Source organism: Canis aureus, chromosome 13, assembly GCF_053574225.1.
Source record: "Canis aureus isolate CA01 chromosome 13, VMU_Caureus_v.1.0, whole genome shotgun sequence".
NCBI lineage: Eukaryota > Metazoa > Chordata > Mammalia > Carnivora > Canidae > Canis > Canis aureus.
This window is the reverse complement of record NC_135623.1, coordinates 46,100,854-46,113,002: the sequence shown is the minus strand read 5'-3', so window position 1 is coordinate 46,113,002 and position 12,149 is coordinate 46,100,854. Positions and strand designations below refer to the sequence as shown.

Genomic DNA, 12,149 nt, shown 5'->3' with positions numbered 1-12,149 from the left:
GCTGGCAGAAAAATGTTGGGTATCAACAGCTCAGAGGTATTTTCATTATGTTTTCTTTAAAAAGCAGGATAAATGTGTGTGTATATATATGTATATATGTATATATATGTATATATGTGTGTATATATATATACTGCTTTATATATTATGTTAGTATAAATATTACATACATACAGGAAAAAGCCTAGAACAATTAACAAGGAACAGGAAAAATGACTAGATGGGAACATCAAAATGTTAACAATGTTTATATTTAGGTAATAGAAACTTTGGGTAATGATTGTTTTCTTATTATATTTTAGATGTTTTCCAGGTATTCTGCATTAAACACGAGTTACTTTTGATAATTTTATTTTTCCAGTTGCTCAAGCCAAGAATCTTGGAGCTATCCCAACTTTTTTTCTCTAAGATCCCGACTCCACTTCATCAGCAAACCTGTCAACTCTACCTTCAAAAGAGCGGTAAATCTATTTGCTCACTTATTGCCTCCCTTTATGATGGTCCAAATCACAGTCATCTGGCACCTAGATTTCCGCCACAGCCTTCTTTCTGGTCTTTTGGTTTCCACACTTGCTGCTCCCTTCCACCTCCATGTCTAGAAAGACCAGAGGAGGGGTTTTGAGAGAAAATTATGGGGAGCAAAATGGGGCCCCATTTACAGAGCAACAGGCCAGAGTCGAAAGAGGAGCATTTGTAGTGGGGGAATTTTAGGAAAGCCTGATACATTTCAAGGAGTACTAGAGCCTGACATTCCATATTAAGTTATGCTCCTACTCTGTGCTTAAATTACACACCCTATCCCCCATTAGCCACTCAAAACACACAGTGAAAATCTCTTATCCGTAGTAACCTTGAGTTAGTGGTGGTTTGGGTTGCTTGTGATAAATCCATTCAGATCTAGCAGAGAGAAAGTAGGAGATAAGATGACAAATGAAGAGCAGGAAAGAAACCAGAGTAAGAAGTGACTGCCAGGAATCTTCAGAAAGCACTGAAGTAGGGCACTGAATGTCCCACGGTGCATGTGATGGAGGTTGGAGCTAATTTATTCCCACATGAAGAGAAAAGGGACCTCAAAAGTCTGGAGAATGTAGTGCACCTGGGAGGCTCAGTCAGTTAAGCGTCTGAGTTAGTTTTGGCTCAGGTCATGATCTCAGGGATGTGAGATCAAGCCTCAAGCTGGGCTCTGTGCTCAGTGCAGTCTGAGATTCTCTCTAAGACAAATAAATCTTAAAAAAAAAAAAAAAAAAGTCTGGAGAACTTAAGTATATGCACTCAGGCAATTATGTTACTTTAACATAGTATCAGTGGGGAAAAAAGGGGTTGCACAGATGTTATTTCCACATTGCTTCCTAATTGGCTTCACGTGAATATCTCACGAGCCTCATTCATCTTCATATGCCTGGCATCTACCACAGGGCCTGCCGCAAAACAGGTGTCAGAAAACAGTCATAAAATGAGTGGATTAGTGGATTAGGAAGGAAGAAGGAAGGGAGGGAAGAAGGGAAGATGAGAGGAAGGAGAGAAGATGATAGCAAGCAGGGGGAAGGAGGAAAAAAGAACAAGTGGATTTACAGATGTAAGAACAGCTAGTGCTTCTGGAGCATTTACAAAGCACTTCCATGTATTAACTCATTGGCTCAAGATTAGAATTCAACTCCTCCTGGCTTCATGTACTTTGTATATCTTCATTACCAGCTTCACCAATGATCAGATCATGGTACAGAGAACTCTCTAATGAGACTGATTTTAAAAAGTAGATGTCCTTAATTAAAGAGGCTGCTCATCAGAGCTGTTCTTATGTAAGTTGGCCAGGTGCTGTTGGCTTATGAAGATGCCTACAAGCACCAGAGGCTAGAAATGCTGAGGGGGTGTCCTCATTATTTCATTATATGAACAAGTAGAATTGACAGGCTAAGTCAAAGCAAAGTAATTAAGCTGTTATTTCAGGTCTCCCCCAAAGCTGCTGGCCTCGGCAGTTGTCTTTGTTCACTAACAACAAACCTAACGGAGATTTGTACATTTTTCCTAAGGGTCTTTTGAGTACATTCTCTCACGTTTAGTGGCTCAACAAGTATGTCTTGAGCACTTATTGTGCACTGGGCACCACCAAACACCATCACGGCTCCATGGAGTTCACTTCACCTCACAACCAAGATGGCAGGCCAGTAATCCCCACTTCACAGAAAAAGGAGTTGAGGCTCAGAGAGCTTAAGAGACTCTGATTATGTTAGAGATAATGGCACTAGGTCCTAAGTCTTGCTACTTGGAATTTAAAACATGCCAACTTATATAGAGAAATGAAGTAGTTTATAGTGGTTTGGTTTCCCCTCAGACTGTAGACTCTTTTGCCATGTGTCACATACAAGTGTGAAGGTTGAACCCTCCATTTCCTTGGAGCCATGTGGCTTAGAGGACTCAATGGGGAGACTCCCAGTGGGAAAACTGTAGGCACCCTTGATTCTGCTCTTTCTCTCTCAAATCCCTCAGCAAATCTTGCCCAGAACCCAGTCCCCTCCCTCTGTGTACATTGCTACCCTCTGACATAAGCCCTGAGGTGTCTACTGTCCTTCTTCCTCTTCATTCCCCTCCACAACAGCCAGAGGGATCCTTTCAACATATAAGTTGGATCTTGTCACTTCTCTGCCCAAAACCCTACAAAGACTCCCCCATTTCACGGAGAGTAAAAGCCAGCCAGCATCCTTACAGTAGCCAACAAGGCTCTGCACAACCTGGCCCCCATTTCACCTGAACTCATCTCCTTTGTTCTCCTCTTTGACTTTTGGTGTCTCATCACACGGACCTTCTCACTGTTTCTCAAACCCACAGGGCATGTGTCTGCCTCAGGGCCTTTGCATCAGCTCTTCTCTCTGCCTCAAAGTTTCCCCCCCAGATAATTGCCTCTTCGAGTCTTTGCTCAAGTATGATTTGTATGATCTTAGTGAAGGCCACCCTGAGTGCTGTATTTGAACCTGCCACACTCAGATATTCCAGTCCCCCTTACCGTGCTCTCTTTATTTTCCATGTCTCACTACCTTCCAAAAAATTATATAAACTGTTTCTATATGTGTTCATTGTCTTTCTCCTTCCACAAAGTCAGGAATATCTCTTCCTTTCATTTACTTGTGTATTCCCAGAACCTAGAACAAGGCCTGGCATATTATAGGCACCCAGCATGCATAATCATTATAATAATTATTATTATTACTATTATTTGTGAATGGCAAGGAGCAGGAGCTATAAGACCTTTAAAGAAAGAGATTTTCTCACTTGGAGACACTAGGCTTCAGAAAAGGAGATGAAAATTTTTCATAGTCAAAGATAATTAGATTTGGATCCTAGCTCTGCCATTTACTTGGGGCCTTTGGCCAGTTGCTCGGTGTCTATGAGTTTCAAGTCTCCTTGAATATAAAATGGGAAAACTAACACTTAGCTCACAAGGTTGCAGTACTGATTCAGTGATATGATACAGAGCAAGTGCCCGGTGGTACAACCTGAGCACAATCAATATTGACTCTCTCAAACTAGTACTCAATTAGCAGTTTTGTTTTACTTTGGCCAGATTCTTACTTAACACATGGCTCTGAACACATTTCTTCCCCTTTTAGAGCCTCAGTCCACAGAGCTATGTAATGAAAGAGTTCCTTGTGATGTACTCTCAGTAGGAGCCCATGACCAGGGCTTAGAGGGTTCCAAGGGGACTGGTGGGAACCTTGGGCCTCACAAGACATTGCTTCATCCTTTCCAGTGGGTTAGCTAATCTGCGTCTGTTCATTACCCAGCCCTTTAAAAGTCAACAGATAATAACAGGAGATAAATAAAACCTTTGTCACTTACTGCTGCCTCAGTTTTATGCAAGTGATGCAAAAGGAGTTGCAACAGGAACCTTTGAACAGGAGACCAGTCAAATGGCACATGCTGATAAACTTGTTTAGAATGCAGTTTTTTTCCCCACTCAATTTCTAAAATTAACCAACTTCAATCACCAAAACCCTCCTAAGACAGCTGTTTACGGTAGTCATTCCCAAACTTCTTACCACTAGACATCCCTTTTATTTTCCCCACAGCCTCCCTCACATAAGCCCAGGTCTCCAAAGTTCTTTCTACTAAATAAATTGATGTATCAAGTGATATTCCTGGATTCTACATTAGTTAAACTAATGAGTATAGTCAAAGACTTATGCTCATTGGGACTTCCAATCAAAGTAAGGGAGATAAACTTTCTTATTGCATGGTTATCCTTTGAGCCACAAACAGAGAATGTGATATTTTACACAGCCTGAGCAACCTAACTGCAAGTATAGTCATTCATTCAACATATATTTAATGAACATCTATTATCTGCCAGACACTATTCCAGGTGCTGCAATAAAGCAGTGAACAAAATGCACAAAAATTCCTATCCCCATGGAATTTACATTCTAATGAAGATAGACAATAAAGAAGAAAAACAAAATATATAGATAGCACAAGTTCAAAGGGAAACATAAAGCAGGAAGCAAAATTGGATGCTCAAAACATGGTAGGGGTGCAGGATTTTTCTTTTTAATGATGAGGTTAGAAAAGCTCTGACTGAGAAGGGCTGTAGGAGGTTACAGAGTGATCCCTTGAGACACAGTTAGGAGAATAGATCAAAAAAGCCTTGGAATTTGTGCTCAGAATCAGTGTTCACTATTAGTGAGATGGGAGCCATTGAGGGGTTTTGAGAAAAGCAAGGCCTTGATCTTCCATTTTAATGGCATCATTCTAATAGCTATATGAGACAATGGGATGTTTTCATAGTACCCTTGAAATATTAAAAAGGGCTCATGAGGAGCACTCGGCTGGTTCAGGCAGTTGAGCATGTGACTTGTGATTTCAGGGTTGTGAGTCCATGCTCCATGTTTGTAGTAGAGATTACTTAAAAATAAAATCTCTCAAAAAATTTTTTCTAAAATTGCTTTGTTAAAAAAATTAAAAGGGCTCATGGAAGTAGGAAAGGCTATCTCAAAAATGCAGAGCTTACGCATTATTAAGAATAGCCAAAAAGTGGAAACAACTCAAACGTCCATCGATTGATAAAGATCAACAAATGTGGTCTATCCATCATATAATGGAATATTATTCAGCCATAAAAAGGAATGAAGCACTAAAACATGCCACCACACAGATGAAACTTAAAAACATTATGCTCAATGAAAGTCCGGCACATAAAGCCATATATGATACATAAGGCCATGTGTATGAAGTGTTCATAACAGGCAAATCAGCAGAGATAAAAAGTAGATTAGTATTTGCCAAGAGATGGAGAAAGAAGGAATAAGGGGTACCTGCTTATGGGCATGGGGTTCTTTTTGGGTAACAAGAAATGTTCCAGATTAGATAATGATGCTGGTTGTATAATTTTGTGACTATACTAAAAGCTACTGATTTTTGCATTTTAAGAGAGTGAATCTTATGTTATGTAAATTAATCTCAATTTTTTAAAGAAAAGATTTTATCTCTCGGAAAGCAATGCCAAGAAAATTACTTCTTCTCTCTGCTCTCTGAGCAGTCACTCTTCTCACCTCGGGTAACACACAGCACTAAGCGAAGTCAATTCTGCGAAACTGGTCAATGCTCAGCAAGAATAACTTAATCCAAGACAGTAAAGATACCCTTCTCTTCTAGCTGTGATACTACTGATCTCTCATCATGGACTGTGACTTGCTTCTTTCTTCCAAGTGCCTCTCACATCTACCCTTGACTATATGTCCCCATTGCCATGACTCTTACCCCCTTCACAGGGATGAAGGCATTAGCCTGGCTGGTGTACTCACCTCTTTTCTCTTCCTATCTCTAATCTCCAATCTGTTCTAACAGAACAATCATAACATCCCACTTTTATCACTCCTGTGCCCCACTTAAGAGTCTAAAGTTGCTTACTCAAGGCATATCTCATGCCAGAGAATGTATTTCCTAAAGAAAACGAAAAAAATACATCATTTAACTATGATTCTTATATTGCTTATGCCTCAGAAATGGAGTTTGGATGCTAAAATGTTAAAAGATGTTTTGCTGCTTTACATGGAAAATGGAATATTGTATTTGAAATACTTCAAATCAGATCTAGCTTGGAAAATTCAGAAGAATGGTTGATGTATCAAATGCTTATTGAATCAAGTTTGCCAGCCTGGCATTATTCACACTGCAATATCCATTTCCTTTCTCCCTTGCTCCTCCTGTGTCTGCTCTAATACGGAGGACTTCTTCCTCCCCTGCTCCAAATCTTGCCTTCTTTTTAAGACCCAACCCTGGGGTCCTGCTCCTCTGTGAAGGCTAGGCCAGTGGTTCTTTACTTTGGCTGTTTTTTGGGATCTGCTGGCCTTACTAGTTACCTGGAGTGTAGTCTGGGCATTAATCCACACCCTCTGGATGGATTTCAAGTGTGGTCAGGGTTGAAAACCATTACACCAGGCATGTTTTTATCCTGGTACATGTAGGAATAAGAAAGACAGACAAAGCTTTAACTCCCATAGAACTCATACTGGAGGAGCAAAACAAGCATATTTTAAGTAAGGCAATTTCAAAGAGTCATTTTAAAAACAGACAGAAGTATACAGGTAATATAATTTTAAAAAGTAGCTACGAAAGTGGAAGGGGCAAATTTAGACAGAGTAACTTTAAATATATGAGAATTCTCACAAGTGAAGTCTAAAATAATCAGACTCACAGAAGCAAAGAGTAGGATGGTGGTTACTGGGGCTGGGGGTGAGGGCAGGGAACACTAGCAGGTGATGATCAAAGGGTACAAAGTTTTAGTTATGTAGCATGAATAAGTTCTGAAGATTACTATACAGCACAGTGCCTACAGCTAACATTACTATATTGTATACTTAAAATTTATGTTTTAAGTATGTCTTATGTTAAGTGTTCCATGCACTAATATTAATAATAATAACAATAAGGGGTGTGAGGAAATTTTTGGAGATGATGGACGTGTCTTTGCTCCTACCGAGGTGCTATTTTCACAGATGTATACCTATTCCCACATTAAATATATACAGCTTTTTACATACCTCAATAAAGCAGTTTTAAACAGAAAAAGATGATTTTCAGTGACATTTGACTGAGACCTGAATGATGAGAGGAGCCCAAATAGGATGAAGAAGAAATTCAGAAAAGAGAGAAGAACAAGGTAGGATGGTTTGAGTGACAGGAAAGAAGGCAATGAACAAAGGGAAGCATGGAAAAATATAAGATTGAAAAGGAAGGCAGAAGATGAAGAAACTTGTAGGTCATGGTAAAATTTTGGTTCTTATTTTAAATGTGATAAGCAGCTGTGGTAGATTATGTGCAAAGATTACCACTATAATTCTTGCATCCTATGTGGATGCTCCCTTGCAAAATGATTTTGAGACGCCTTTCATCAAGAGGTATAGTCCATTCTCCATCTCCTTGAACTGAGGGGGCTAGCCCTGGAACCAATGTGACAAAAGTGACATTGTGGGACATCCGAGACATGACCTCAAGCGGTGTTGCAGCTTCCATACTCTCCTCCTTAGAACACCACCCTGAGTCCACCATGTAAAGAAGTCCAGACCAGCCAGCTGGAAAATGAGAGGCCATGTGGAGGCGAACTAGGGCACCCACGGTAAACAGCTGGCACCAACTGCCACCGAGGCCCCCTAGACCATCCAAACAGCATCAGACACAAGAGGGCTGAAGCCACACGAGTGACCCCAGCAGAGACTAGAAGAGCCACATGCTTGAGCTCAACCCAAACTGCCGACCCACAGAACTGGGGCCATTACGTAGTTTTGTGTTTCAAAAACACTAAATAAAAATTTAGTGGTGATTTGTTCTGCAGTGATAGACAAGCACTAAAGAAATTTCTGGAGTTTTAAATAAGGAGTAAAATCAACTTTTTATGGTTTAAAAACCAATTTTATCCCAAGTATACTGATAAATCCATCCATAAAAACCAAGGTCTTTGGGGCCCCCGCATGGCTCAGTCAGTTAAGAGTCCCATTCTTTTATTTTGACTCAGGTCATGATCTTAGGAATGTGGGATGGAGCCCTGCATCAAGCCCTGCATGGGCTCTGTGCTCCGCATGAAGTCTGCTTAAGATTTTCTCCCTCTCCTTCTGCTCCTCCCCACCTCGCTCATACACATACACTCTTTTCTTCCTCTCTCTCTCTCTCTAAAAATAAATAAAAATAAAAACAAATTTAAAAAATAAACCATGCTCTTCAATCTTTCTTAAAAATAAAAAATATTATGGCCTTCAGTAGAGAGAGTGCAGCTTACAGGTTTAGGGACCGCAGCGGCCTTAAACCCTTCTCTTGAAAATAAAATCTTATCCTCAAGCATATTAATAAAACCATGTGAAACCACAAACAGTAGACAAAAAGGACCCAAAAGTCATTTGACTCTTTACCCTATTTCAGCTAAGAATAGTATGAGAAAAATCCTGATGCAGATCAGGATAGCATTTTAGACCAGAATTCATTATGAAATGTGTTTCTAAAGAAAATTAAAAACGAAGTATCTGTGAACCCTAAACTGGAGTTTTGATTCTATCCTATGCTGAAATAATCAAGGAAGCATTACATCATACTTAAAAATGTGAAAGATTAAAAGATGATCTTAAACATACAATCTTGGAAACAACTTTAAAACAATGAGCACTCTTAAAATACAAAAAGCTATTTTGTGGAAAAATTCTGTAATTAGTAAAAGCCAAGGTGCTTGCTCTTGCTGTGCATAATTATTTGATCTGCAGAGAAATGGGATTCACTTTTGTTATATAAATAGCATTATTTTGTAAATGGTTCTTTAAGTGATACTATTTAACCAAGCTTCGTGGCTATTTATTCACAGTACCTCATAGTATTTTCCATTAATTTCTCAAGGATGCCAACATTATCTTCCTGGGGTGTTCATCATTATGTTTGATCACATATTACGGTCAGGTGGTAGATGGCTTAAGAGAAAACTATGTAGAGTCCTTCAAAATGAGTTTCTCTATTTAATCCCGATGTCTTATAATCATAGCTTATATAGGAAGAGTGGGGAAGGAGGGGAGAGAGGGGCACCTGGGTGGCTCAGGGGTCTTCTGCCTTCCGCTCAGGTCATGACCCCAGGGTCTTGTGATTGAGTTCCACATGAGGCTCCCCGCAGGGAGCCTACTTCTCCCTCTGCCTGTGTCTCTGCCTCTCTCATGAATAAATAAATAAAATCTTTAAAAGGAAAGAAAGGATGGGAGAGAAATAAATTAGAGAAGTTCTCACCCACCTGACCACCCACCACCCCAAGCCACGCTCCTCCGGCTGAGTCCGAGACAGCAGAGAGAGGAGAAAGGGAGTGTAGAAACAAAGAAGGAAGGAAAGGGCATCCAAATGAAGGCAAGAACTAGGGAAAATATGATAGAGGGTAGACAAAGGAGGCTAGATGAGGAGAAAGAAGAAGAGACGAGGCCAGGCGGGTGAGCCGGAGCGTGAGGCTTCAGGAGCGGCCCGTGAGCTAGAGCCGCCGTGTGGGTGTGGGTGTGGGTGTGGCGGACTCCTGGGCGCCTGCAGCTCCGCACCTGCAGCTCCTCGTGCGCAAGCTGGCGAGCACGACGGTAGCTGGGAATGGCGGAGACCCTCCTTCTGGCCGAAGCGAACTTACCGTCTCCTTCCTATTTTATGGGGGTGTTCTGTGAAGTGGGGGGTCCCACCGCAAACTGGGAAGTCTCGAGGTCTCCCAGCAAGAGCCGCGGGGGCATCACCGGCTTCGCGGCCCAGCGGCGGCCTCGCCCTTCCCCCGTGGGGCTCGCCCTCCGCGGGGATGGCGGCGAGCAAGGGGCGCTCGCGGACGCACTGGGCCGCCCGCCCTCGTTTGCGGGTGGCTGAGGGCAGTGCCCTCCACCCTGGACGGGGACGTGCGAGGAAGGAAGTGGAGTCGCCTGGCAGCAGCCCTCAAGCCAGTCTGCAGATGTTCCCACGCAGGTGGCCGGAAGGGTTGGGGGGCTGACGGGGGTGACTCGGCCCGCTCCGGGCGCCGGCGGGCGGCGGTGCGCGCGCGGGACGGCGGTGAGGCCCGTGAGGCCCGTGAGGCCCGTGAGGCAGCTCCCAGGAGGCGCCGCGTGCGCACGCGGGCCGGGCCGCAGCCGGGCTGCTCGCGCACACACAGCGTCGGCCGGGAAACCTGAGACGCCGTCACAGGCCTGCCGCTCGGCGTGGGGCCCTTGCCCGACCCTAGGAAGTGAGACTTGCTCACCTTGGAAGAAAATCCCCCGCCTCCGCCCACCGTGCCCTGCTTGGCTGGGCCCCGCAGCGCTCGAACTCCGCGTGCCCCAACGCCTGGGGAACGCGGCCCGCCGCTTGGGAGGCACCCCACTCACCCATCCTGGGCTTGTCTTCCCTGGAATGCAGGATACTAAACTCATCACTATATAGTTTCAGGGGGTTTTTTTTTAATTTCTTTACTTTTTATTTAAATTCCATTTGCCAACATACAGTGTGACTGACACCCAGTGCTCATCCCCTCAGGTGCCCCCCTCAGTGCCCGTCACCCAGTCACCCCATCCCCCCGCCCACCTCCCCTTCCACAACCCTTTGTTTGTTTCCCAGAGTTAGGAGTCTCTCATGGTTTGTCTCCCTCTCTAATTTTTCCCACTCAGTTCCCCTGCTTGATTTATTTATTCATGAGAGACACAGAGAGGCAGAGACATAGGCAGAGGGAAAAGCAGGCCTCCTGCAGGGAGACCATAGTGGGACTGGATCCCAGGACACCCATGACCTGTGCCAAAGGCAGATGCTCAACCCCTGAGCCACCCAGGTGCCCCTGTTTTAGTTTTTTAAAAATTAAAAATAAAAGTGAATAAATAGTTTAGTTTGGTCATTTGATGGGAGAAACAAAAAGGGGAAGGGAGAGGAGGGGTGGAGAAGGGAAGGGAAGAGAGAGAGAAGAGAAAAACACTATTGCTCCCAATTATTCCTGTGTTTGAAGTACTTTCAGGTCTTTAGGTAGCAAGTCTCTTCCAATATACCTAGTAAAGAAATGCATTTCAAAGCCACCTTGAAATTGCTTTCCAAACAGCCACATGTTTGCATCCGTTCTGTTGCTGCCAATAAGCTTAACTCGTTGTATTGAGTGATAAATAGAAATAGAAAGTCAGGTTCATTTTCCCTTGAAAATATCTCTTACAGATGAAGTTGACAATTTGTAATCAAGAATTATTATTTAAAAAGTGAAAACTCAGAAATTGCATAAAACGTCTAACAACTGGTCTAGGCACATAAGATGAAATAATGCCAATCAACCATTTAAAAAAACTCATATTCTCATCTGCAAGGATGTGGAGCAGTGGAATTTATATTCATAATGATGGGAAAGTAAAATGAAACAGCCACTGTGGAAAAGTATTTAGCAGCTTCTTGCAAAGTTATACACCTGCCCTATGACCCAGCAGTCCCACTTCTGGAGAGATAAAAACATGTTCACAAAAAGACACAAATGTTTATAGCAGCTTTATTCACAGTACTCCCCTCCCCCCAAGATTGGAAACAATCCGAATGGCCATCACTAGGAGAATGGATCCATAAGTTTTGTTATATTCACACAAGATAATATTATACACCATTTTTTTTAAAACAGGAACTACTGATGAGCTTAGTAACATACTTCAATACTTAGGGAAAGAAGTAGGATTACTAGAGTTGATTCTTCAAGATTCCATTTATACAGAGCTCAAAAAACAGGCAAAATCAATTCACAATAATAGAAATCAGAACAGTGATTACCAGTAGGGGTGGTATGCAGGTGTGTGTATACGTAAGTAAAAATCTGTCGATGTGCAAATCTAAGATTTGTACATTTTACGCCATGTAAATTGTATCTCAGTGATTATTTTTTTATAATAAATTTATTTTTTATTGGTGTTCAATTTGCCAACATACAGAATAACACCCAGTGTTCATCCTGTCAAGTGCCCCCCTCAGTGCCCGTCACCCATTCACCCCCACCCCCCGCCCTCCTCCCCTTCCACCACCCCTAGTTTGTTTCCCAGAGTTAGGAGTCCCCATGTTCTGTCTCCCTTTCTGATATTTGCTACCCATTTCTTCTCCCTTCCCTTCTATTCCCTTTCACTATTACCTATATTCCCCAAGTGAATGAGAACCTATAATGCCTGTCCTTCTCCGATTGA

General features: G+C 42.5%; 1 protein-coding gene across 5 annotated transcripts in view; it reads right to left on the bottom strand.

The window, feature by feature from the left end:
• Window positions 1–10,015, bottom strand: part of NR1H4 (nuclear receptor subfamily 1 group H member 4) — a 110,894-nt gene extending 100,879 nt beyond the window's left edge. For 3 of the 5 annotated variants that reach the window (XM_077846029.1, XM_077846026.1, XM_077846030.1), the window contains exon 1: window positions 9,629–10,015. The gene's annotated coding sequence lies outside the window, so the exon portion shown is untranslated. Of the gene's footprint in view, window positions 1–479; window positions 596–9,628 lie in introns of all 5 variants that reach the window. The other 2 variants (XM_077846027.1, XM_077846028.1) reach the window with 2 other exon arrangements.
• Window positions 10,016–12,149: the final 2,134 nt, after the last annotated feature.